The sequence below is a fragment of the Lissotriton vulgaris genome, chromosome 4_1, assembly GCF_964263255.1.
Source record: "Lissotriton vulgaris chromosome 4_1, aLisVul1.2, whole genome shotgun sequence".
In the NCBI taxonomy this organism is placed as follows: Eukaryota; Metazoa; Chordata; class Amphibia; order Caudata; family Salamandridae; genus Lissotriton; species Lissotriton vulgaris.
Genome location: NC_141691.1, coordinates 1,379,106,890 through 1,379,132,384, shown reverse-complemented (window position 1 = coordinate 1,379,132,384; position 25,495 = coordinate 1,379,106,890). Strand labels below are relative to the sequence as shown.

The 25,495-nt window shown below is 46.8% G+C and overlaps 1 protein-coding gene across 2 annotated transcripts in view; it reads right to left on the bottom strand.

The window, feature by feature from the left end:
• YES1 (YES proto-oncogene 1, Src family tyrosine kinase) overlaps positions 1-25,495 on the bottom strand; it is a 298,157-nt gene that overhangs the window by 152,452 nt on the left and 120,210 nt on the right. The window lies entirely within an intron of this gene.

Below are 25,495 nucleotides of genomic sequence, written 5' to 3'. Positions count from 1 at the left end.
TCTGTAAACACAGAATGAATACAGCCATGCATAGAAAACTTATCAGTGCATTACAGATAGTATCATGAATCATACATGGAAAGGTCCAAGATGGCCGCGGGGAGGGAGCACTCCATCGGAGCTCCGGACACCGAGATCACCTACACGGTGTAAATCCCAATCTGACCCCCACCATCACCTCATCTCCCCCCTAACAAAGAACACGGACTCACCGGGCTCTAGACCAGAGAGGGACAAGCCGGGTTCTCGCTCCCCCATATCCAGGAGGCTTGGATGCATCACGCTACTCCCGCCTCCTCCAGGACTGCAGCGGATGCCTCGGAGGGAACGGAGACCAGCGATTCTGATGGAGACCTCGGGACGTGCTCCATTCGTCCTGCGAGTGCCCCTCGAACATGCGAGCCAGGAACGGAGACTGAAACGGGCACAGACGACTGCAGGGAGGGAGGTGAGAGCCAAGGTAGAGCTACGGAGTGCCTGTCTTCAAGATGGCCGCTCCCAGCCCCGAATATCTATAGCGCCCCTTTTAAGCATGCAGCCCGGATCTGGGGGGCACGACCCTGGATTTCTCAGAACGCAAGTCTTGGCCATTTACCACTGGCTTTGAATTGTGCACAATATACAATACTCGTTCAGGAATTACAGATGCCTGACCTTATGATGGCCGCCCCCCGGGGCTGATCTCGGAAGGATGACCCATGGCGCCTTATCTCGCCCTGATCCAAGGATGCCTACCCCTGACTCCGAGCACCCCAACGCGCCGAGGAATCACTCTATCTCCCTGCTCCAGAGTCTTGCCATCATATGCCAACTGCCTGAGATCTACAATGAGCAAATCCCTACTAGCTTACTCTGAACATTCGTAATGAACAGGGGCAGCTGAAATTCCAGGAGCCTAGTCCCGACAGCTCGACGACTTCGGAGGGCTGGAAGAGGTCCCCCGCTACACGGCGGAGGAGGGCACTGGACATCGAATGCTGTCTCATACTATGTGACCTATTGTTCCACCTGTCTGTCTATGCTCTCCCAGGTACTTCTCTTGTAAAGCGCTCTGATATCCGCAAGGATCTTGTCCGCGCTATATAAAACTTTCTAAATAAAATAAAATAATCCACCAGGCTCAAGATAAATCCATTAATCAACTGTAATCATTTCACGAATTGGTCAAACAAATGATATACAGAGCATGTAAGTAACACCAAAAGCAACCCATTAATCATTCGGGATAATTGTCTGAAATAAAAACGAGGGGATAAACCAGAGTGCATCCTACTTCTTATAAACCTTGGAGCAAGCCACAATCACCATCTTATCATGACCACCCAAGGGAAATAGTACAGCAGGAATAATTAAATAAATATATATTCCTTAAAGTGCACAACTAGGACTTTTATTTGTCCATTTAACGTTATTATCAGCAAAGGGCACAAATTATTAACTTCGAGAAAACTGAAAAGCTGCTTTTGACACAACCTCATTGAAACTTGTGACCAGCAACTTGCACGCAAAGTTCATCAGCAGTTGGTCATCCTATGGACTTACCTTACAGGTAAGTCATCTAAACAAAAATGTTACATGTGTATGAATGTACGCAAGACGCACCACTGCCCAGCGCATATGTGAGCTTGTTCGGTATATTGATACGGTAAGGCTCGGGCAGGCCAGCTCTGCAATCACTCAGACTGACAAAGGGACAGTCAGGCAAGGACTTACACCTGTTCTGAATGGGTGGAGTTCAAGAGAAGACGGGCCTGTTCTCGGTTTGCTGGTGAAAGGGCAATGCTTAATTTGTGCAGCTTGTGGCCACCAACACTTATTTATGGGGTCAGGACTTCTTTTCCACAATCAGACTTTTGACAGCAAGTGAGAAGGGCAAAATAGGAAAAAAGGGAAGAGAAGAGAAGACGAGAGGAGAGAATAGAAAGGCTGGAAAACGGTGACAAAGGGAGAAAGCAGGGTTGAAAAGGAGAAGCAAGAGTACGATTATGGGAAAAGAAGTGAAGGCAGGTGGCGTAAGGTCAAAGCAAGACTAGCCAGCGGTGTTATTTCATAAATTCACACTTAGCAGTGCAAGCAGCAGGCTCCCAAGCTATTATTATTATTATTTTTTTTTTTACAAATGAAGGACAGCGAGAGATGCACGGTGTGCCAGTAGTGCTATTGGTGTGATAGTGAAGAATTCATGTGCTAAGCTCTCCTTCCAGTGTGATATTGGCTGGGCACAGATGCCAAGCAAGACCATACCGGTCACCCCTATTTACTTGGAGCCATATTAATCTGGAGATGCAGCACATGGCGTAAGATGAGCTCCTCGGCTCAGTTCTATCAGAAACTTTACCTGAACCTAACTCTAGTCTTACACCAAACCATGACGTTACTATACAGAACTACTCTGCCTGGATTAGAACAGCGATTGACACTCTTCCACCTGAAAAAGCATTCACCAACCGCTGAAAAGCCCCTCAGAGCCCTGGCACTCAAAGCTCAAGAACCCAGAAACAGCTATGGAGAAGACTGGAGCGAGTTTGGAGATCTAAATATAATACCCAAGACAGGGTGATCTATAAAAAATAAAATTGCAGAATATAAAAAGTTAATATTAAAGAAAAGAACTAAATATTTTTCTGACAAGATTCTCCAATCTGACAATTCTGTAAACACTCTTTAATACCACAAATCAAAAGATGCCTACGCCCAGCAGCAATAGCTGTAGCCAAATGTTCTGCAATGCTCTTGCAAATTTGTTTTCAGGAAAAAGTAGGGGATGTCTTCGACACTTTTCATATCTAACAATCAATATTAGCCGTATCTCCTAGCTTAGTGTAGAGCAAGTATTACATTTAATTGGATCCACCAAATCTGGAGCACCATTAGATATATGACCCCCAAAAATTATACATTTTGTACCAAAGATCTCATGCATTCAACTGACTGGGATTTTTAATGCAATCATCAACAATGGATATTTTCCTTCCGAGTGGAAGAAAGCTTCCATTTTACGTCTGTTGGAAAAAACTGTCTGGACCCACAGGAGACTAGCAATTACAGGCCCATCTGCAGGCTACCCTTCCCAGCCTAATTATTAGAGAAGGCTCTGAAAATGGAGCTTATGTGATTTATTGATAATAAAATTCTCTGGGACTCCACCCAATATCGATTAGAACGACCCATAGTAGAGTAACGGAGTTCATAGCCGCATCAGAGGAACTGAGGTTCATTGTAGATGGAGGAGGTCGAGCCGCGCTGATATTATTACATCTCTCAGCTGTTTTCAACACTATCAACCATAATATCTTGACTGACAGTCTCGCAGAGTTAGGAATAAGCAGCCCTTTTATAACGGACAGAATGACAAAGATTGCTATGTATGATTTCATCTCTGATCAGTTTCATTTGCCTTCTGGGGTGCCTCGGGTCTGTTGGATGAGCCCTACCCCTTTTTAGGTCTTGGTCTAGCGATACAATGTGCAGCCGTGTTCGCGAAGCCAGAGCCCTTTTGACTGGGTTTTCAAAATGGACCTGGAAATTCCACAGGCTCGTGCGTGTTTATTTCCTATGGTCCATTTTGATTGGGCTTTGTGTGTGTGTTGTTTTTTAACAGAACACGCAACAGGCCATAGGCGGTCGCGTAGCTCTGCCTATGGCCTATTGGTGTCTGTTAGGCGCACCAAAGCCCATATGTTTTCAATTATCGTGCCCAGACACAGGCGCGATAATTGAAAACATATGCTTGCAGTGGCGCGCGTGCATCACTCGGAATTGATAGTCAGTTTGGAGCTTGGACCTGCCTGAATGAGGTGCTCGGTTATACAAATCCTGACTTACCCACATGTGAGCAAAATCATTGGTGTGTGCCAAACACCACAATTTAGCAACAAGTGATGTGGCAGTAAAAGCGCGCACCTCCACAAAAAGTCAAATTGAAGTAATAGATTGGCTTGAATTATGCAAAGTTTGAGCTAAGGAATCTGAAGGTAATGTAACCATCATGAATTTGGAAAAGCTTAGCCACAACCCATGCGTGGTGGGAAAAACTGGGTGAGCAGCGGTGAAGACATGTTGTTTTAGGTACAGAGGACGAAGATTGATTGCACTCAGATCAGGCAGTAACACTGGCATCAGAGTGGAATGCATCAGTAAGGTGAAACGTGCCACGCAAGATTGTCTTAACTGTAACACTTTAAAGTTGTGCTTCTCAAGTTAAACATGCAGTTGCTTTAAGAAAAAGGAAATTAAGAGATGAATAATACATGTCAATCACTTGGCAATTGTATAACCACTAAGTTGACTTGGAATAGTGTAAAAATGTCCCACAACTGGTACACAAGTTGATTAATTAAATTCCCAGTGATTAATTGGTTTTATCTCTTCGAAGTACTTGTTTATTGTGAGACATGGAGAGATCACGCCGTTTGCCCATAATCACAAGATGTTGAGCGGAGCCGAGGGTCGAACATGCTGTCCCAGTTCCAAAGTCGGCAGCTTTGCTCATTAGGCCATACTCCCTCGTTCAGTTGCTCATCCTTTTATTTGTCTGGAAATGCTTACAAACCCTACAGAAATGTCGGAATTCTGACTACAAGCAGAAAAAGTGCCTTGAATGCGTGGGCATTAGATAAAATATTCTTTCAAGGGCATAGTATCACACAATTTACTTAAGCTCGGAAGCTTTGATTAATCCAGGTTTTTGGTTTCACGTTCTGCCTCCTGATCCATCCGCTTTATTAGCTTGCTTTTTGTTTAGATGTTTTCAAACCTGCTGACTGTAAACAACAAACAGCTCATGCATACCCACAACCACTCAACAGCAGAAAAAAACACACAAGTAGGAAAAATTGACATTTACATCGCCAGTATAACTTTCACCAATGCGAGACCTATTGCATTGCAAATGCTTGTTAATCTTTATATCACCCCACTGGTAAGACTGATTAAATCATTTTGATTTTCGGTGGTGTCCTACGCTGACAATACCCAAATAGTGGTATCTATTCCTAGTAATCCTGAGAATACTGATAAAAAATTCAGCTCTTGTATGACTCATGTAGATCATTGGATGAGGTCAAATTGTTTAACGCCTTAACTGCTTCGAACGTTCAGCGCCAGTGCTGAACGTTCGAATAACGGGTGGGGCCGCGTCGGCCGTTGGACGTGCGCAGCACTACAGAGGTAGTGCTCGCAACGTCCAACGGCCGACAGGAGCACTAAAGGGGTTAAAGCTCAATTTCGGGAAGACAGAGGTCCTCCTTCTTGGCAAAGACAACTCTTATTGGTCATCATGTTGGTGGCCTCAAGATATGGGGGTACCTCCCTCACCAGTGCAGAAAGTGAAAAACGTGGGGATTCTCGTCAATGATAAACTTAATTTCAAAGATCAGGTTAATGCTTTAGTCTCATCAGTATTCTTAACTTTAAGAATAATTATAAAGATTTGTCTCTTCATTGCCTCTGGCCTTCAAAAATTGGTGGTACCACCCTGTGGAAGAGGTGTGGCGCAGCGGCCAGGGTGCCAGACTCCGGACCACGGGGTTTACAGTTCGATCCCCAGTGCTGGTGGCAGGTTAGCCCAGCACCATGTGACTTTGGGCAATAGCTCGAATAATCTTCCCGATGGCCCCCAGCGCCGGGACACCTCTCCGGAGGTAGCTGTGCGCATTACAAATGCTGGTATTCCACCCTAGTCTTAGCTAAATTGCATTATGGGAATGCCCGATTGATGGGTGTCCAGAAAACATCCCTCCTTAAACTTCAGATGTTACCCAATGCCTCAGCTCGGCTTCTCCCAGGAATACCCAAATATCAGACAGTTTCGCAGGCCTTGATTAAACTACACCGGCTTCCAGTGGCAAAAGGATTGAATTCAAGGCTTTCTGTATAGCCTCCAAGGCACTGCACAACAATGTTCCACAATATCTTCATGAGAGATTTGTCAGGTATATCCCGCCTAGGAAGCTCAGATCCTTGGAAGCCAATTACTTAGTACTGCCAAAGGTCAAACGAGCATCATGGGGAGGTATGGGTCTCCATTGACGACCACAAAACGATGGAACTCTCTCCCCACAAATGTAAGAATCTGCCCTGACATTCTGTCTTTCCGAAAGTCTTTGAAGACTTGGCTGTTTATTCATTAGAGCTGAATTCTGGTTTTATATTTACCTCTCTCGTCTATGTGAAAGTAGCAGCGCCAAGACGACTTGGGGCATTCAAGCGCTCTAGAAAATTATAAATCGAATCTGTGACGAGAGAATTAACCGAGAGATGCCAATCTCGGTAGTCAGTATAATGGAGGGCGAGGGAGTAGGGGGCCAGTGAAAGAGGGCATCCTCCATAACCAGTAGGATTAACAACGTTTGAGAAAGCAGCAGTTGTAATACACGACTAGTTTCATTGGGCAGACAGTGCATTAATAGATTCATTATAGTTGTATGTACTCCAATTTCCATGTTTCAAGACGTCCCGCCGGCAGCAGCTAGCAAAACAGTCTGCACGGACAAAGCCACAACCTTGGAGGCAGCTCTGAGCTCTTTTGCATCGTGTTTATCTTTTGCAGGTCGAAGGAAGGGTGCAGCTACACCAGCACGGGTCTCTAGGTAGCACGACCAGAAAAAAAACGTAGGGGTCTGTAGTCCCCAGCCCGAAGACTGCTCAACTAGAATTTTATAAATCAACATCAATGACATTCAGTAGTTTTTCTCACTATTGTTAATAAAAATGGTTCTTGGACATGGAGGTGGGGGCGGCGTAACAAAGGAGCGAGCTGCATAGGCAGTTACCTACTTCATTCACGGAGTTTCTATCTATACACAACTGCTGAAGGCCTGCTGGACTGGAAAAGAATATCCCCTCTGCCATTTATTGTGCTGTTAAAGTAATCTTCTTTAGAGAGATGAAAATTCTAGCAGGGATATAATCAGCACTTAAAGAGAAAATCCACTCAGCGACAAGAGAAACAGTGGCAGACGTCAGAGGCCTATTCTGGCAATCCCCTCTGACAACGCCACACCAAACTGCACACTTTACACCAAGGCTCCTCTCCTACCCTTACGGTGCGCTGCACTAACCGCTCTTCGCCAAAATAAAGTAAAACTTACATTTCTGGATAGAGTTATGCACTAGTTAATAATTAAAAGATTGCCATTTTGGAAAAAGTGCGCCATAATGTCTGGAATTGCATTAACGGTTACGTCACTAAAGTTTTACTGTCATTGCTTGCGCATGGTTAGTGTATGGAGCAAAGGGTAAGGAGGATATTTGCTGTAGTGTCCTGAATAGAGGCCTAGAATGAGGAGACTCAAGACACGTGTGGTGTGGTTCGTGGCGGTAAACTAACCTGACCACGCCCGGAGCCCCGGGCTTTTTATTGCATAACTCGCGTACACACGTACACGCTCGGACTAAACCAACGCCCCTTTACGTTCCAGGGGATAACACTTAGTAACAGTGGGAGGGGGCGTGCGCGGCAGTGGTACGCCCCAACTGCTCGCAACACCACATTCCTCCTTTACCTAGGGATAAAACAAAAGGGTAGAAAGAAAAAAAAACGTGGGCAGTGTCTTTGAAAAACGTGACGGCTGTCCGCACTAAGTGCACAGTTCATCAACGTTCGTTCAACAGTCTATGGTGCAGTCTCTGACATAGTGTGACCCATATAACAGATGAACCATAAAAAATGTAACAGTCTTACTTCAATCTCGGCGGGGCCTCTCGTCGGGGTACTTCAACGCCAACACTGGGCCACAAAGTCTCGGTACCTCTGGGAGGGTCTGGGGCAGGGGCGTAGGCTGTACTTCGATTGGCTGCGGCCTTCAGCTGTGGCGGGGGAGAGTTTTTCCGTTTCACTGGTGGCGTCTCGGCCGCCGGGGCCTTCCGCTGGTCCTGATGGATCTTCTTTGCTTGGGGTGGTGTCTTCAGGCCAACGCGCCGGGGTGCTGGTCCCCACTGGTTCCGATGGCCTGCGTGGCGTGTCCGGGTGCCCGGCGTCTGGTTCCGGCGATTCAGGTGCCAGTCGTCTGGCTCAGGGTCTTCTCTCCTTTCCGGGACTTGTTTGAAGAACGAGACATTTCTCGTGACTACCTCTCCTCTCCTGACGGCTGTGACCATTGTTCTGTGCACTTCAGTGACTCTCCAGGGGTCGAGTTCAAACGGCAAACGGAACTTCCCGCCGGGGTGGCGGTCTTTCACTAACACCACGTCGCCTACTTGAATCGGGCTGTCTGCGGCCCTCCGCCTCTGGGATGTTCCTTGGTTGTTTTTGGTGCGTCGTTCCATGGACTGGTTGCTGGGGTTTGGAACCATCTCCCATCTGGGATGGTGCGGAAGGGTGTCCGCAACGACTCGGTTGAAGGACAGGCGGTTGGGGCGATTCCGGTGGTGCAGTGTGGTGTCTGGCGATACTCTCGGAGGAACTGGTAGATTGCTAGTTCTATACAGAGACCGTCAGCGACGGCAATTTGAATGACTTTATTTAAAGTTCTCATCAGCCTTTCGACCTCCCCGTTCGCCTGCGGCCACCTTGGTGTGATCCGTCTGTGGGTGATATTATGGCTTTGCAGGTACTCGGTGAACTCACTGCCGTTGAACGGGGGTCCATTGTCCTTGCGGACCTCTTTCATGATCCCATGGGTGGCAATTATTTTTTCGAACTTCGGGATCACCTCGGCTGCTGCAGTCGACGTTACAAACTCCACCTCGGGGTAGCGGGAGAAGTCATCCACTACGACAAGCATGTACTTGCCTCCCGGAAGGCTGTCAAAGTCTGCGCTTGCCCGGGCCCAGGGGGAGGTCGGTCCGTCCTCGGTGATCACCGGTGCTGGGGGATTTGGTAGGCTGGTCGCCAGGCATACTGGACAGCTGTGGACGACTTCCTCGACGGCTCCGTCGAGTCCAGGGAACCATAGTTTGCTTCGGAGTCGGCTTTTTGACTTGACGATCCCCTGGTGTGACCCATGGGCTAGCAGGACGGCTTGCCGGGTGAGGCTGCTGGGCAATACAAGGCGGGGGCCTCGCAGGAGACACCCTTCAGTAGACACCGATAGCTCGTCTTTGACTCTGTACAGGGCCTTAAGGATTGTTTGGGCGTCTTGAGTGCGGAAGGACGCCGGGCTTTGCAGGGCTTTCCAGTCAGCGGATTTTAGGGCACTGATTGCTATCTGGAGGCAGTCATCGTCTTAAGTGGCTCTTGCAACTTCTTCCAGGGACATGGGGCGCGGTTTCGACCGCTCGACGATGAGCCGGACGTATTCTTCCATGGCTGCTGCTTCTGCCGCTTCCGCGTCGGTGACTGGACGAGCGTGTCTCGAAAGGTAGTCTGCCGGGTTTCGGGTGCCCGGCCTGTACTCCACCATGAATTGGAACTCTTGCAGCTGAAGCACCCACTTCTCGATTCTTGGTGGTGGTCGAGATGATGACCCTTGGAAGAGGGGTATTAGGGGCTTGTGATAGGTGATCACGGAGAAGGGGTGGCCATACAGGTAGATATGGAAGTGGCGGCACCCCCATAAGATGGCGATTGCTTCTCGTTCTATTTGAGAATAGCGTTGTTCGGTGGGTGTCCGCGTGCGGCTGGCATATGCTACTGGGGCCCATTCACCGCATGGCTGACGCTGCGATAGGACCGCTCCTAGGCCGGTGGGACTGGCATCCACTATTAGTTGAGAGGCGTGCTGTGGATTGAAGTAGGCTAAAGTAGTATCTGCCGACAGGGCCGCTTTGGTGTTCATGAATGACTCTTGCTCCTCTGGGCCCCACTTCCAGGTGGCATTTGCTTTGGTTAGGTTGCGGAGGGGCCCTGTGAGGTCTGATAAGTCTTTGATGAAGCGTCCGCAGTACGTCACCATGCCCAGGAAGCTGCGGACGGCAGTTACGGATGTGGGGGCTGGAGCGTTGTGAATGTCTTTGACTTTGTCCGGGTCAGGGCCCACTCCTTGGTCGGAGAACCGGTATCCAAAAAAACTGATGTCCCTCCGCAGGAATTCACATTTGTCTTTATGGAGTGTTAGTCCTTTGTCTTGTAGCCGGTTGAAGACTGCCTGGACTCGTCTGATGTGCTCTTCCAGGGTTGGGGCGTGTACTAGGATATCGTCACTCACGTTGAGCACGCCGTCAAGGCCTTGGAGGACGTTGTGGACGATATTTTGAAAAACTTCTGCCGCACTCGAGATGCCGAAGTTTAGCCTGGTGTATCTCCACAGACCTGCATGGGTGGAGAAGGTTGTGATTGCGCGCGAGTCAGGGTGGAGAGGGATCTGATGGTACCCCGACCGCAGGCCCATTTTGGAGAACCACTTGGACCCTGCAAGTTCTCCGATGATGTCATCAATGGTCGGGGTCAGGTGACGCTCTCTCTTGATGGCTAGGTTGGGGATGCGCATATCTACGCATATTCTCACTGCGTCGGGTTGCTTCGGTTTTTTGGCTACAACTATGGGTGAAACCCACGGCGTGGGCCCTGTGACTCGTTCGATAATGCCTGCTTGTTCTAGCATCCTCAGTTCCGCTTCGACTTTGGGGCGGAGGTGAAAAGCGATCCGCCTGTGCCGGAGGGCTACTGGGGCGACTGATCGGTCTATGTGGAGTCGGACAGGGGGGCCCTGTAGGCACCCGATGCCCTCGAATAGTGAGGAATGTTCCGCAACCAGATGGTCCAGCCCTTGGGCCTGCACGGTCAGAGCGAAGTGTATAAGTCCCAGTTCCCGGGCGGTCCTGCAACCGAGAAGGAATCCTGATCCTTCCTGGGACACATAGATCTTTGTATGTAGGAGTGTCGAGTCGTGAGACACAGTCGTCCGGAATACTCCGCATAGGCGTAGAGGGCGCCGAGTTCCATAGGCAAACACTTGCACCCTGGTGGGGTGGAGTTCGGGGGCGTCTTCGAGGCTCTGGTATACGCTGGCCGCCATGAGGTTTATCGTGGCGCCGGTATCGATGAGGGCTTGCATCACTTGGCCATGCACCTGGACGGAGCACATCGGTTCGGATGAGGACGCTGCCGCCAGTGTGTTGAGCATGCGCACCACGTGGACGGACGCTGCGTCATCCCCGTCGTCCATGTCGCTGCTGGTCGACGTATCTTGTGGTGGCGCCACCTGTCGCACCCTCCTGGGTGGGCCGCTCTGCTTCTTCCTTTGGGACGATAGACAGACGCTTGCAAAGTGATTTGCCTTACCACATGCGCTGCAGATTTTGCCCTGCGCCGGACAGGGACCCTTGTGGGGGGTAGGGCCTCCGCACCACATGCAGGGTTGGTCCTGGGAGGATTGGCCTTGCTTCGGGCGCCCTTTCCTGGGGGTCCGCGCCTTGTTGTCCGCCGGATGTGATCGGATGGCACACACGGGCTCAGTTTTGACGGTGACTGGTGATTTTGGCTCCATGTGGGCTGCCCGGGCTTTGGACAGTTCTTTAGACCACCCTAGGGCTAGGATGTCGCGCATGGGCATTGCATCTGTCTCAAGTACTCTTTCCCGCAGCTTTAGCGAGGCACACCCCTGAATGAATTGGGCGCGAATTTCATCTTCCGCATCGGGGAGGGTGCACGTGCTAGCTAGCAGTTTGAGGCGAGCGTAGAACACGTTGACGGACTCCTCAGGAAGTTGGCGCGCTTGGCGCAGCAGGAAGCGTTCATAGTCGGCACTGGCAAACGGCTCAAAATACCTAGTGATGGCGTCGCGGAGGGTGGCGTAGGTGTGTGGTGGAGCGCCTTCTGTGATATCTTTGGAGATGTCGTGGATAGCTTCACCTCCCAAATGCAACAGCATGGCGCAGCAGCGCCCCACAGCAATGTCGGCGGCAATGAAATAGTTCTCCAGCCGCTCTACCCATTTCCTCCAACAGGTGGCTTGCGAGGGAGGGGGGCCTGTGACTGCAAACGGTTCGAGGTGTGGCACGGTGGCCATGGTGGTCGGGCGCCCTCGTCGGGGAGACAGGAGGCAGGCTGTAGGCTTCACGGGGCACCGGGGCGGTGTCACACTGGAGCGCCGAGTACAGGGCAGTGCGGCGTCGGAGTGCAGCAGGGCACGTGGAGAGGTGGGTCGTGGACCACTCTCGTCGCCAGTGTAGTGTCCTGAATAGAGGCCAAGAATGAGGAGACTCAAGACACGTGTGGTGTGGTTCGTGGCGGTAAAGTAACCTGACCACGCCCGGAGCCCCGGGCTTTTTATTGCATAACTCGCGTACACACGTACACGCTCGGACTCAACCAACGCCCCTTTACGTTCCAGGGGTATAACACTTAGTAACAGTGGGAGGGGGCGTGCGCGGCAGTAGTACGCCCCAACTGCTCGCAACACTACATTTGCCTCTGTGGGGACTGAAGTTACCCAACCTATCGTTAGCAAGGAGAGAAATGTCAGGGCAGAGCTGGTTACATCCTGTGTGTAGGGTAAACATGAGCAGTGGACACAGTGACAAGGAGTATCTGCATGAGACAAGGCAAGTGACTCCATCAAAGGATGAATGGTGAAAGTATAGAGAAGAAAAGGGCAAGGTGATGGTGAAAGTGAGGCTAGTAAGAGGCCAGCAACGGTGAAGTCATAACCAACAAGGGAGCTGGCTGCTGGTCAACGGGCTGGAAAAAAGCAAACAGACAGTAAAGCATGACAGGGTGAATGAGAAGTATTGTTGGGAACATAATTGGCAATGGTAAAGGTACATTCGTAATAGTGTTGAGTAATAGTGATGGTGTATAAGTACTACAGCTGAGTAAAAGTAGGGTTAGTCACAAGGCTGTGCGATGGTGAAAGTGCGGAACAGGGATGGGGTGCAAAATAACGTTGGAGTGGGATGTGGCCCAAGTAATTACAAGTAACTAGGGAATAATTCAGTTATTCCAACCATCAATTTTTTTGTATCCTTCAGTGACAGCAGCCGGATTTCTGTCTGCCCAATTCTTAGATTTTCTGAAAGGGCCCAGTTTGTTCTACAGTGTGTGAAAAGGTTGCTGGGCAAAATTACTTAAATGAAGATCCAAAAGCTTGATCATTTTTATTTGAATATTTTATTTCTAGCATAAATATAAATCCTGGCTTTGAGGGGGAAAAATCCTAGCAATTTATGCTAAATTCCTGGGAGAATATAAAATGGTTTCCGTATCTCGATATATTACCAAATCGTGGGCTTTGGTGTGAATTGCTAAGAATAACGATTGGAGTTATCCTCGGTTATACAAATGACAAGACAACAATGGAAATGATTCAACCCAGAGGGAATTGTATATGAGAGTAGAGTACAAAATGTGATATTTTGAACATCTTAGTGGACTGCTTAAAAGTGTTGCCCTTGCGGAAATTGATTTTATGTCCATTATTTTTTAAAATACGAGATTAGGAATTGAGCGCAAGCCGTAGAACTTCTTACTGTTATGCTTTATTTGGATATTGCAATTGCTTATTGGAAGGTTTATTACTGCAGTTAAAAAGGCCCTGCATGGGTAAGCAAGATTAATGTTGTTGTTAGGTAATAATTTATAACAAGGAGCTATAATTGAGCAATGAAGTGAGGTAAATATAACCAGGTACTTTTAAGATGTTATTGTTTTATTGTGATTTTGGAAGATTCATTTTAAATTGTGTTACATTTTTTATGTAAATTTGAAAATCTATAGTACAATGTGATTATACGTGCAACTGTGTTGTTTAAAGACCGTTGGCCTAAATAAACATTTGATTGATTGATTGATTATATTGATGAACCCGCCCTGCCTGGCTACCTCGCCTGCTGGGTGGCAGTCACTCCTGCACAGTCAGGAGTAGGCGGGTCATGGTGAGGCTTGGCAATGCAGGAATGAAGGTGGGGGGTTACCCAAGAAGACTGGACAGACACATTCGAAGCGACTGACCTGACAGAAGGGAAGTTACAAAGGATTTGAGAAAGGGGTAGGTGAAAGGAAAGAAAGGAGTGAAGACGGGTCGTACGTGAACAAGAGAGCCACAGAAGGGGAATGCATGGGAGGAAGGAAGGAAAGACAGTAGGTGAAACCGGACGGGAGAAGAAAGGAATGGGAAAAGGAGAAAACAAAAGACAATGGAAAATAAGAGAGGAAAGAGTTCAGAGAAAAGAACAAAAAATGCAGCTGAGGGAAAAATGGATAAACAATGAAGGAATAAATGGAGAATGTAAAGAAAAAATATGAGCATAGATATGGTGTAGTAGTTCATTTTCCGCATTTTTAGGAAATGGATTACTTTAACTCATCACAGGTGCAAAAATAGAGTGAATGTTCTTTTGCACCTTTTTGGTCATTTCTTATTAGAGACTAGACAAAACTGTGCTTATTCAAACCATAAAAATAAAGAGAACATTAGATAAAGGCAAAAAATTGGGTAAATAATGGATGATGGACCCTCAACCAAGCTACTCCATGGACAGAATGAAGTCTTTGGAAGCAAAAGTTCCAATGATTGGACCTTAAGGAAATGCACCACAACCTTCCATAGCCGGGGAGGATAGACACTGGAGTAAAGGGGCTTCCAGCAGTTATTAGTATAGATTGATGTAAAGAATGGGGAGGTGACAGGCACCTCAGGCATTGTAGAGGCGGGCAGGTATATGCCAGTCGCTGACAGATGTAGAGCGGGGCAAAATGTTGTTGCACAGTTAAGAGGAGCAGACACGGCACAAAGGGGGTACCAGGTATGGTGCAAGAGAGCTCAGACCCCACATCATTAACAACTGTGTTATCAATGCCTGAGACACAGAGAAGAGACATAAAGGTGGTGTGTTATTTAAATGGCTTCATTCATTAGCTAAAAAGAGGGGTGGTGACAACATTTCTTGCAGGACACAATTCAGACTTGATTCTGCTTCAGGAGACCCACATAATAGGTTAAATGCTGTCGCTATTGGGTAGGAGAAAACATAAGGTATGGTTTCACCCAAACTTTACAAAGGAGTAAAGGGGAGTCAGCCCATAAAGCACTGCCGCTCACTGTCAAACGCATGTGGATAGCGTATGTTGTGCCGCACTAATAGGGAGAGGGAACAGGGAGGGACTCAAAATAGTGTCTGTTAATCTCCCACCAGGTTTGCAGACTACAGTCCTAGAGCAATTAGTAACCCACCTCTTGTAGGTCCCAGACACCTTACTTATTATAGGAAGCAAATATAACCTGACCGTTAATGAGTGCCTGCATAGAATTACTATCTGGAAATGCCCTATGAGGGAGAAGAGAAGGCTACGTGACTTTACTAGAGCCATGGAGCTATTGCACATATGGAGACATGCACACAACACACAAATACTCAGGCATCAAAATATAAGGTGTTCCTAGTCTAGGCTTCATGCATTCTGGTCTTATTAGGGGGAAGAAATGAAGAGACAAAACACTTTGTACGTGGAAGTACTGATCACTCACAACTGTGTACTACACTGGTGTCATCTAGGTCTCAGTCGGCCGTAGGATGAAGGCTAGACCTATGGGAGTTGCGAAACAAAGAGATGCCTGGGGGTCTGAGGCAGACTATCGATCTTTACCTTGAAGCGAATAAGGAAGACCTTGTATTCTGATGCTACCCTTCGGGGGCATATAAATTGTTAATAAGGGGACAGGCCAAAGTCGTTAATACGGGCTTCCCCAATGCAAGTGAGGAGGAAGTGCATATACTTGTACAAATGTTGCTGCAATGGGAGGCAGGTGTCAATGAACGAACCGGGGCATCCACTGGCATTGGCAAGGAAATATTATAGTCTATTAGGAGAAAGGGAAGCGAGTGCATGTTATTTGGTGAAAGAACACCAACTATATGAAGGTGAAAAAGCAGAGAAACGCTTGTCATGGTAATCTAAAATGAAGTAGAGCCAACGATTGATAAAAGGGGTTGGATCACACACAGGGGTATGGTAGAATCTGCAACTGAGATTGTATGTAAATTTGGGAACTCCAGGAGAACACGATCGCAGAGAGAACTGGAGGAGTTTCTGGCTGATATTCCTAACTAGTGCTGGAAGATTGGGAATCACTAGAGGAAGTGATTAAAGTAGCAGAAATTGAGGACAATTAAAAAAAACATGAGGGAGGAAAGACCCCAGGACCAAAAGGTTTGCCACCAGAGTTCTTTGAAAGCCTGGGGAGCAGATTAGTGAAACCTCTTAAATGCCTATTTTATAGAGCCAGAGAAGAAGAGATACTTCTGTTAGATTTGAGGACAGCAGAGAATCTTGTTATAGAAACCCCTAAACTAGGAGGAGTGTAGCTCATATAGACCAATCTCCTTGTTAAATATTGAGACCAAAATCTTGGCCAAACTGTGGGCCAACCGATTGCACACAGTATTTGATAAACGAATCCATCTGGATCAATCCAGTTTTGTGTCTTATGTCAACAAGGCACAATCTTAACCGCTTCGACGCGGCTGGAATTCCCCCGCTGTGCGGGAGAATTCAATGTGTGCACGGAATGGATGGCCCCCGGCCGCCGTCCGCACCCGTCCACTGTGATGTCGGATGACTGGGGGCCGTCCGACGCATGGAAGAGGTTAGACAAATGTATATACTCCTTGCAAAAGTGCATACCAACCAAAAGCCAGCTGTTATTGGCGTTGGACGCTGATAAGGTATTTGATTCACTAGACTGATTATCTACAATCCATCCATTGGGCCCGAGTTTATGATAGGAGTTTCTCTACTGTACAAGAATCCAGTAGCCAGGGTACAGGTAAATGGGGCAGTTTCACAGTCCTTCCAATTGAGTAAAAGAATGAGACCGGGAAGTCCATTCTTCCACTGTTGTTCTCCTTGGCATTGGAGCCACTGGCACCGTGGGTGTGGAGTGATGCAGAGATTAGGGGGCTGACATTGAATCATGATTGGGAGGATATCATTTCTTGTATGCAGAGGATTTCCTTTTATATTTAGCAGACCCTGAATACTCTATACACCCAGAGTCCTGGATATTATTAATAGATTAGGCGAATATGCAGCAGTGTCAATAAACTGGCATAGATCAATTATATTTCCCCTTACAGATAGGGCACCAAGGGTTCGATGGAGATGAAAACAAAAACTTAACAAGCTCCCCTAAGCCAAGACAGGTTAGAAAGTGCAAAGAACAGATTAGAAAAAAGTGCAGCAGTGGAAGAAATAAATATAAAACATCAAAATGCAAATATATATCATTTGTAATCAATCTAAAATTCATAAATGTAGAAAAAAGTACTTCAAAATATTTAAAAAAATTCCACATAGAATTTGATCAACATTTATCACTGCACTTTTCATAAAACATCATGAATTCATATCCTTTAAAATTTCAACAATCAAATGTAATAGGAAATGTGCAAAATATGGTCATTGACACATTTGGGTGGATAGATCTAATTACATCCAACTTCTTCAGGATAAACAACCTTTCTTTTGACAACACACACATTGCTTCTACGTGATATAGTTCTCATAAATGATCTCAAGGGTAATTCAGTTCATCCTCCTTTAACTCCGTTCTGCTCAATCAATACCACACAGCGCAGGGACCAGACATTTTGGCTATTACAAAATAAGAACAAGCTGGTGTAGGTTCAACCCACTACTGAACTTCCGATACGAACAGACACAACTGCTCTCCGAACCGCCACAATGAGAAAATTAAGAAATTAAAAGGGGATGCCAATTAACATTAGCCACCGGGAGCGTTAAGTACCTGGGAATGTATATTACTATGGATAAGAATGAATTCCAGTGTTGAAATCTAGTATCTCTCCTTGAAAAGTTTAATGTTTAATGTTGATGTGATCCATTGGAAGAAGTTACCAATATCTGTGCTTGGGAGACGAGAGCTAATTAAAATGACGGTTCTGTCTAAATTTCTGTATAGGTTTCAGAACACCCCACACTGGATCACTAAGGCGTTATGCTAAAAAGTGGATAGCATACTTTGGACCTAACTGTGGGATGGGAAAATACCCTGGATTGTGCTGGCGACTCTTTGCAGGAGCCCGTTTGAGGAGGGCATTGCGGTCCCGGACTTATGTAAATACTATTAGGCCTCTTATCTAATCTGGGCATTTATCTCGCAACAGAAATTGGCAGGGCAGGAAGATAGAGCAGCTATGGAGCCAGAGGTGTACATAGGGGCACTTAATGGTGAGAGGGCTCACAAACCCAGGCACACTCACACCTCGATAGCAGTCAGAAAGCAGCAGATGGCGAGTCACTGAATGGACAGGTAAGCCGACACTTGTGACTGTATTGGACTTTCAACTGCTGCCTGATTTGGGTAAACTGGAAGTTTTTTTTTTAAACACTGGGGCCTCCTGCGATTATCCAAATGGCGGGAATGTCTAAAGCGCAGGTGGAATGATAGCCTTTCAGGAATTCCAAGTCCAATTAGACCTGTCAGGGACCCTGGGATTTAAGTAGCTTCAGTTTCAGTTTAAACGACTTAGTGAGGTCCAGGACGAGTCACCACTGGCATGTAGGCTGCTGATAGTCGTGCTTCGTATTCATGTCATTTTTGCAAATATACAGTATGCCCGTTAGCAATATCCAATCACTCTTGATGGTCTCAAGGCGCAATGGCAACAAGATCTTTGGGTGCTAAAGGATGCCGACTCAGCGAAAGGCATGCAGGCTCCCCCAGGAGGTGGCAGTTAGGGCTGGCCTTAGCTAAAATTGCTGCATAGGGTGTATATTACATAACAAACCTGCTGTGGTAAATGGGGAACATTGCTACAGAGAGATTTCATACACTGTGGGATGCCCAAAAATTTGTATGCATAATACTGGCCTCTAGCCCTGACAGAATTCGAATTGTTTGCGTTTTTGCCAGGGGATTAACTGCTGGTTGTAGAGTGTGAATGGTGAGAAGTTTTTAATCCGCACTGTTGAGTACGGGACAGGATACGAGCCTAACAAGATATACTCTGACATTCTGTCATTTTGTTTGAGGATAGTGGCCAGGCGGGAGACACTGTAAAAGTCTGGGGATCTAGGCCCTTCCCAAATCTCGCATAGTGGGGGAAAAATGTGGAATGGTGGAAGGAACAGCACATACGACGAGAGGAGGCCGGTAGAAATTTGAGGTGTGTAGCAGGAGTTTGCGGTGGGGACTGAGAGGATAGATGCGCTTTGGAAGTCACCGCCCAGTAAAAGGTTTAGACCACTGGTCTCCAACCGGTCGATCGCGAGCCACTGGTAGTTCGCCCAGGACCAGTGAGTAGCTCGCGGCAGCATTTTGAATTTGTAGCCCATTACTGTCTTTGTTTTCTTGGCCTTTTTTTTAAAAATAGCTGTTGTCCGTCCTCACCTAAACAAACTCCTCTGATAGGCTCTACTGAGCTGGAGTAGGGCGGGGTGAAGAAGAGTCATCTCGCGCCACCTGCCTTTTGCAGTCTTGCACCGCAATTTCATCTGGACGTGTGTTGGTGCGGATTAGAAGGACGCACGCTGCGGATTACTTATCGGTGGATCACAGCAGAGAAGAGCGGTGGGAGGTGCACGGTACAAAGTCACCTGAGGCCCAGTGGTATGTGGTAAAAGGAATACATATTGTGTCATGCTCCTTTATCTAACTATGAGGCCCTTTTAATTATTTGTTGATCGCGGCATCCAGGTTCAGCCTGTGACTGGCAATGGAGCAACCACATGCTGTGCCAGGTAGGCACTTTTATCTGTGGCGGTTAAGGGGCAGTTGGGGCGCCAGCAGCAGGGGCACATGTACACTGTAGGCTGCAGTTTGCAGGGGCTTGTTTGTTGACATTGAGGCTTGTTTACCCAAGCACCAGGCTATTGTTTTGCCCTTGATCTTATGAGGCCCTCTGAGGATTCGGTTAGCCAGGTCCTTCGGGGACCAGCAGTGCTACAGGTCATCCGGCACACTGAAGCCACTGATGAACGCAGTCACCACTTGGGCTTTTACCGTGATAGGCTGGGTTCTTTTCTGGTGCTTTCCACAGGGGCTCCACCACCCGCTGAGGAGTCCGCCAAACCTCCCTCGGCCCGCGTGTCTACCTCTGTGCAGAGGTCAAATCGCTGTTCTCCCTAATCTAGCTGCCTTGCCCTCTAAATGAGGAATGCTTCCAGGGTGTCTCAGGCAGGTCTCTCTCACAGGGCTGCCCACAGCCCCAAGATGGCAGGTCTAGGCTCGGGGAGCACTTCGTCCGTGACAATGCAATTATACTTCTGCACAGGTCTATCACGACGTTAGGACCCTATGCGCAACATCTCCTGGGGTCACTACTCCCCCTCCTTACCCCATTACAGCTCATTGGAAGGGCCGCCATTGCTACAGGCTCTTTGATGAAGGCTCAGTCGAGGAGTTCATGCTCGTCTGACTGCACACGCCACACACATATGGTTTCTTTTTGTATTACAAGTGCAGACCTTTATGAATCTATAATGCAAGTGGCCCAGTAGCACAGCCTGAACTGGTCATCTAGGATGGTGACCACATCAGACTACAGAAAGGGAGATTCCTACAAATGGGCAGAGGCAAATAGTCCTGCCACAGTTCAGAAATGCTTTTACCCGGGTGAGTGCACTCCATTAGGTGGCACGAGAAATGGGGAGTTCAATGCCACCCCCTAACAACCACTCAATCCTCTCCAGCTATAATAAAGCTCCATCAGAGGTTACTCTGCTGCCACAGATGGGGGCTGCATAAACAGCAGGGACCTCGCTTGGGGTCTGATCGCCCGGGCAGTCAAGATGCAGAGGAAACAGCAATAAGGTTTTATTTTGTTCAAACCCACAGTATGGCCTACAAAGAAATTATGCTTAAAGTCAGTGAAGCTGGGTGGGGGTGGGGGGTAGTCTCGCAAAATTGCGCAGGTTGCTCGGCCTTTAGTGGCTCACAACGATTTTCACTGATCAGAAGTAGCTCTCACTACAGAAAAGGTTGGAGACCGATGGTTTAGACTAAGGTCAGAAAGGAAGCGAGTAACTAGAGAGAGAGGAGAAAGGGAGCGAGGAACTGGAGAGAGAGCAGAGACGGAGAGAGGAACTGGAGAGAGAGAGAACAGAGAGGGAGAGAGAGGAACTGGAGAGTGAGGTCAGAGGGAGAGAGAATAAAGGGGGTTTCGTAGGTGAAATCAAGGTGTCCAGGGGAATGAGTACGGTTTCACTGACATGTGGCCTGACATTTGAATCTCTTTTGTGAATGATGTCTGCTATTAATGTTTGAAATCAAGCTTTGTAGTATTTTCAGGCTGTAAAAGCCAGTGGAGCTTTTCATGTGTTTTCCCCACAGAGACTCCATAATCCTAATAATATGTGCGCCACTAGTGACAGAAAGGCCCCTCTTGCTGCTTGTTAAGATCTTATTTTCAAAACACACACGCACCAGCGAAAAGAGAACCTGGCTGCGTAATCTTTAAAGAAGATTGGAAGTAATTGGCTCTGCATTGTGGAAACACTGGATGGAGTGCACTAAGTCAGCAGTAATGCATCTGAAAAAACCACCACTGAGGGAGGGGCCTTCCTCCCAGTTCAACAGTTCAAATACGGACCGTTGCGCAGCCGCGCGCTTGTTAGATGAAGACTGCGCATGCTGTTTCCACTACAGAGAAAGTGGGCTTCGCCTGCCTTGCTTCACCATAGAGTTTAAGGAAAGGAGGACGGTGGCCAAGAGGTACACAAATGAAATTAGAGAATTTACAAATGGCGAAGTGTTCAGCATCAAACTAAAGAAAGACTGCAACTGCACTACAGTTCGTGCCTGATGGGGAGGAGTTATTTATGCTTATGTTAATGCAGGCTATGGTATTTACCGGGTGCAGTAACTACCTCCAATTTCGAATTTTCCCAAAGAAAATGAAAAAAATCCATGCAGAATCTTGTGTATCCGGATGTACTAGGCATTTCTCTCCTGGTAAATTTCAGCAGGTGTGACTTGCCAAAATGCACCCGGGAAAATTGCAGGAAGAGCAATGATTAATAGACACACACACTTCCGACCCCTGGGCAAAGAGGGCTTTGCACAGGAATCGATTTTTTTTCAAATCCTTGTTGTGGCTTACGTATATAGTATTATATAACATTGTGATCATTAAAAAGCTATTGAAAATGACTCTTCTGTGTTCAATTCAACCTATTCAAGCCAAAAAATACAAACGATATTCAAACCCACAGTTGATGTATGAATGTTTTAAGAGCACCACCTACACATACCTTTAGAATATTGGCCATTGGGTAAAATAGTAATCTAAGATATTTTGTGCATTTCCGACTTCAGAGGTTTGTGTCAAAAGTACTGCTATTTGATGGAAAACAGTGGTACATTTTCATGTAATTTGACAACATTTTCATGTAGTTTGACAAAATTGCGCTTTCAGAGTAAAACACAATTTGCCACATCTTTTTTTTTAATGCGAGTGCGCACCTCACATAAAAACGTCTCATCAAGAGAAGTCGGATTAGAGCAGAAAATGTCTATCATGAGACTTTTTCTGTGTGAAATGCGAAAAACTCTTCCCTTGGTACCTTGCAAGCCTTTTTTTTCTTTTCTTAAAAAAAAGGGGCAGGCTCACTTTCACATAAGATGGAATTCAGTAATTTTGTGAATTTTGTCCAGGCTTACACTGCATATTTGTAATTAATTTATGTAGCCAACAGAAGTTGAATTCTTTATTGCTTAAGGGAAAAACTCTATTGCAGCAAAACATACAATTGCAGCAGAAACAGATACAAACATTCATAATATGCCAATATAAGAATACATTAAGATCACAGTATCTCTCTCCCTTCCACTCCCCTTAGACGCAGAGCTGTCCACACAGTGCAACCTACACGTTGGCTTTGCCAAGGCTTGTTTAGCTAGAAATTAACAGATGGATAAATCGCATCAGACTTGCACATGGTTTATAAAATAATCTGAAGTCTTGGAAAAATGTTTGCCGACAACAGTATGACTGCTGAATGTCGTAGTTATTGGTTCATTCCTCAAAACAGTGATCTGAGGTCCCTAAGCATAAAAGATGTGGTAAAAATTGAACAACTGCATTACACAGTTGGCTTGGATGACTCTTAGTTACTTATGCTCACCATCAAGGCACAAAGAGGTATCTCAGAGAGTGAGAGAATAGCGCAACAAACAATGAGAAGGTGTTGGCTTTCTAAACTCATGCACTCACTCCCATACAAAAAGGTTATCAGTTTATCTTTTTTCTTAATACCTTCGATGCTGATGACGAGCTCAGCTCGTCATCAGCTACGGCGCTCGTATGCTGATGACGAGCTGAGCTCGTCATGTAACGCGGGGTTTTGAAAAACGCTGCACACAGCGGGAAAAGCCGCCGCAGCGATGCGGTTAAATGACAATATTGGGGGGGTGGTCTGCTCAACGGCAGAATGATACTGCTTAGTAAATTCCCTTTGTAAACAGCTACTAGAGAAACTGGTGGTGCTCCTGTTGTCATTCCAAGACCTAGTTCAGTCAGCTCAAGAAAATGCTTTACGGTTACACAGAAGATTAAACAAACCAGCATAACTTCTCTTCTGGAGGTTATATCACTGTATCCGAGGTACATTTTGGATGGAGCTATGAAAAACCTTGTGCTTCAAGTGAGCAGAAAAATACTCCGGTGTTGGGAAGAAGAAAAGTGGCATGGGAAAGGGGGTGTATGAAGAGTATCATCAGGGAAAGAAAATGATGAAGGATAAAATAATAATATTAAACAATTAAGGAAACAAACCTATAACTTTGCACAAAATCGGTAATGAAGGTCCTACTACATATTTTAACTCCATGCCCCACAAAACTCTGAGACAGCCCTGGAGAGTAGTGACCTATTACTCACAGGAAAAAGAATGAACCTTCCATATTCATCTAATAAGTTTTCATTTCTAGCACACCACTAGAATCTCTCTTGGGAGGTTCCTAGCAACATTATCTAAAAGGTGGCCCAAGGATGCTCTAAAGGCCTGAACTTCATAGTGGTACTGCAGCAGACCGGTTTAGATGCTGGAAATCCTACACATCAATACAGCACTGCTTGTTTCTCAGAACAGTCTGTGGACAGGAACATAAGCAGGGCTGGTTTGAAGCTCGCCTTAGAAACGAGGGGTGCCTCCTCCATTGGAGTGGAGGAGAGTCGCCCCACTTAGATGCCCCCAGAAAAGCACCAGAGACAAAAAATAAAATGGTAATGAAGTTTATTCATTGCCATTATATTTTTTGGCAACTCGTCCTGAACAGTGTGTCAGGACAGGGCGGGGCCTCCTGAGAGGCAGCAGTGGTGGGCTGCCTGTGCACTAGTATATATTGCACATATCACTTTGGCGGGCCATCCTACAATGGCCAGCCTGATAACCGCACTATAAACCTCACAATCCAGTTGTTTTTGACAGTTGGGTTGAGAGCCTGCACAGGCCTCTACTGTCCTAAGGAGAGCAAAGAAACGCCGCTCCCTCCAATCCTATCTAATAACAGCATGAGAGCAGCACCAGGATTGATCAATGGACTTAGCTGAAGCCCTGGATGTGACATGGCGAAGAAGAGGAGGACCTGAGCAAGGAGGACGTGTCTGCAGCAAGCACGATAAGTAACACTTTATTTATTTCATGCATGTATTTATTTTATGGATTTATTTTATGCCCCCATCCATTTGACACTCCCCCCCGCCCCAAACGCTGTACTTGCCAGCCCCCACTGCTAGAAAGCACAAGGGATTTTTTGGGAGATAAAGACAGTACTCGTTTTAGGCAACCCTAAACTCTCCGAATCCAGACAGACAACTTGCTACATAAAAATGCAATTGGCAAGACATACGAAAATGGGGAGTTGCGGAGTAACTTAAATAAAAAAAACAAAAAACAAGACTTTCCTTAGGGGTAATCAACCCTTACTTTGCGGGTGCTAATACGCATGCCATTACTACGCAAGCATTATTATGCTTGCGATGTTACAGCGCGTACCATTAGTACGCAAGTTCTAACATCGAAAGCGTTGTTACAACACATGCGTTGTAATGGGATGCGCTATCCACACCGTTATGCCATTGTTTGGAAAGAAACGTCATATATCCTGAAAAGCATTGTGGGAAGGATTTTACCTACTCCCACCCACATACATGTGTGTTGATGTCACATCCTGATAAAAATCGGTGCCAGAGGAAAGCGTCAAGAGACGCATACTGCTTCCGTCCTCCTCCTAGCATGGTAAAGTCGTGCAGATCGGACGTCAAAGGAATTTGGAGAAGAGAGGAACCATGGAGGAGAGAGAGGTAAGTGTATTTTTTGGGGTCGTGCAGAGGGTAGTCTTTTAGGTTGTGTATGAGTAGTGTAGAGTAGTGTATTTGAGATTAGGGTAGTGTCTGGGGTCGTGAAGTGTAGTGTTGAGGAGTAGGGACAGGACATGGGGTCGGGTAGGGATATGCAGGGGGTAGTGTTTTAGGGTAGTGTTTGTGTAGTGTAGGGTAGTGTTTTAGGGTAGTGTAGGGGGTGCATGCAGGGTGTTTGGGACAGGAATAGGGGTAGTGATTTAGGGTTTAGGGTAGTGTTGTGGTGTTTGTGTAGTGTAGGGTAATGTTTTAGGGTAGTTTAGGGTAGCTAGACAAGGCAAGCACAGCTTTA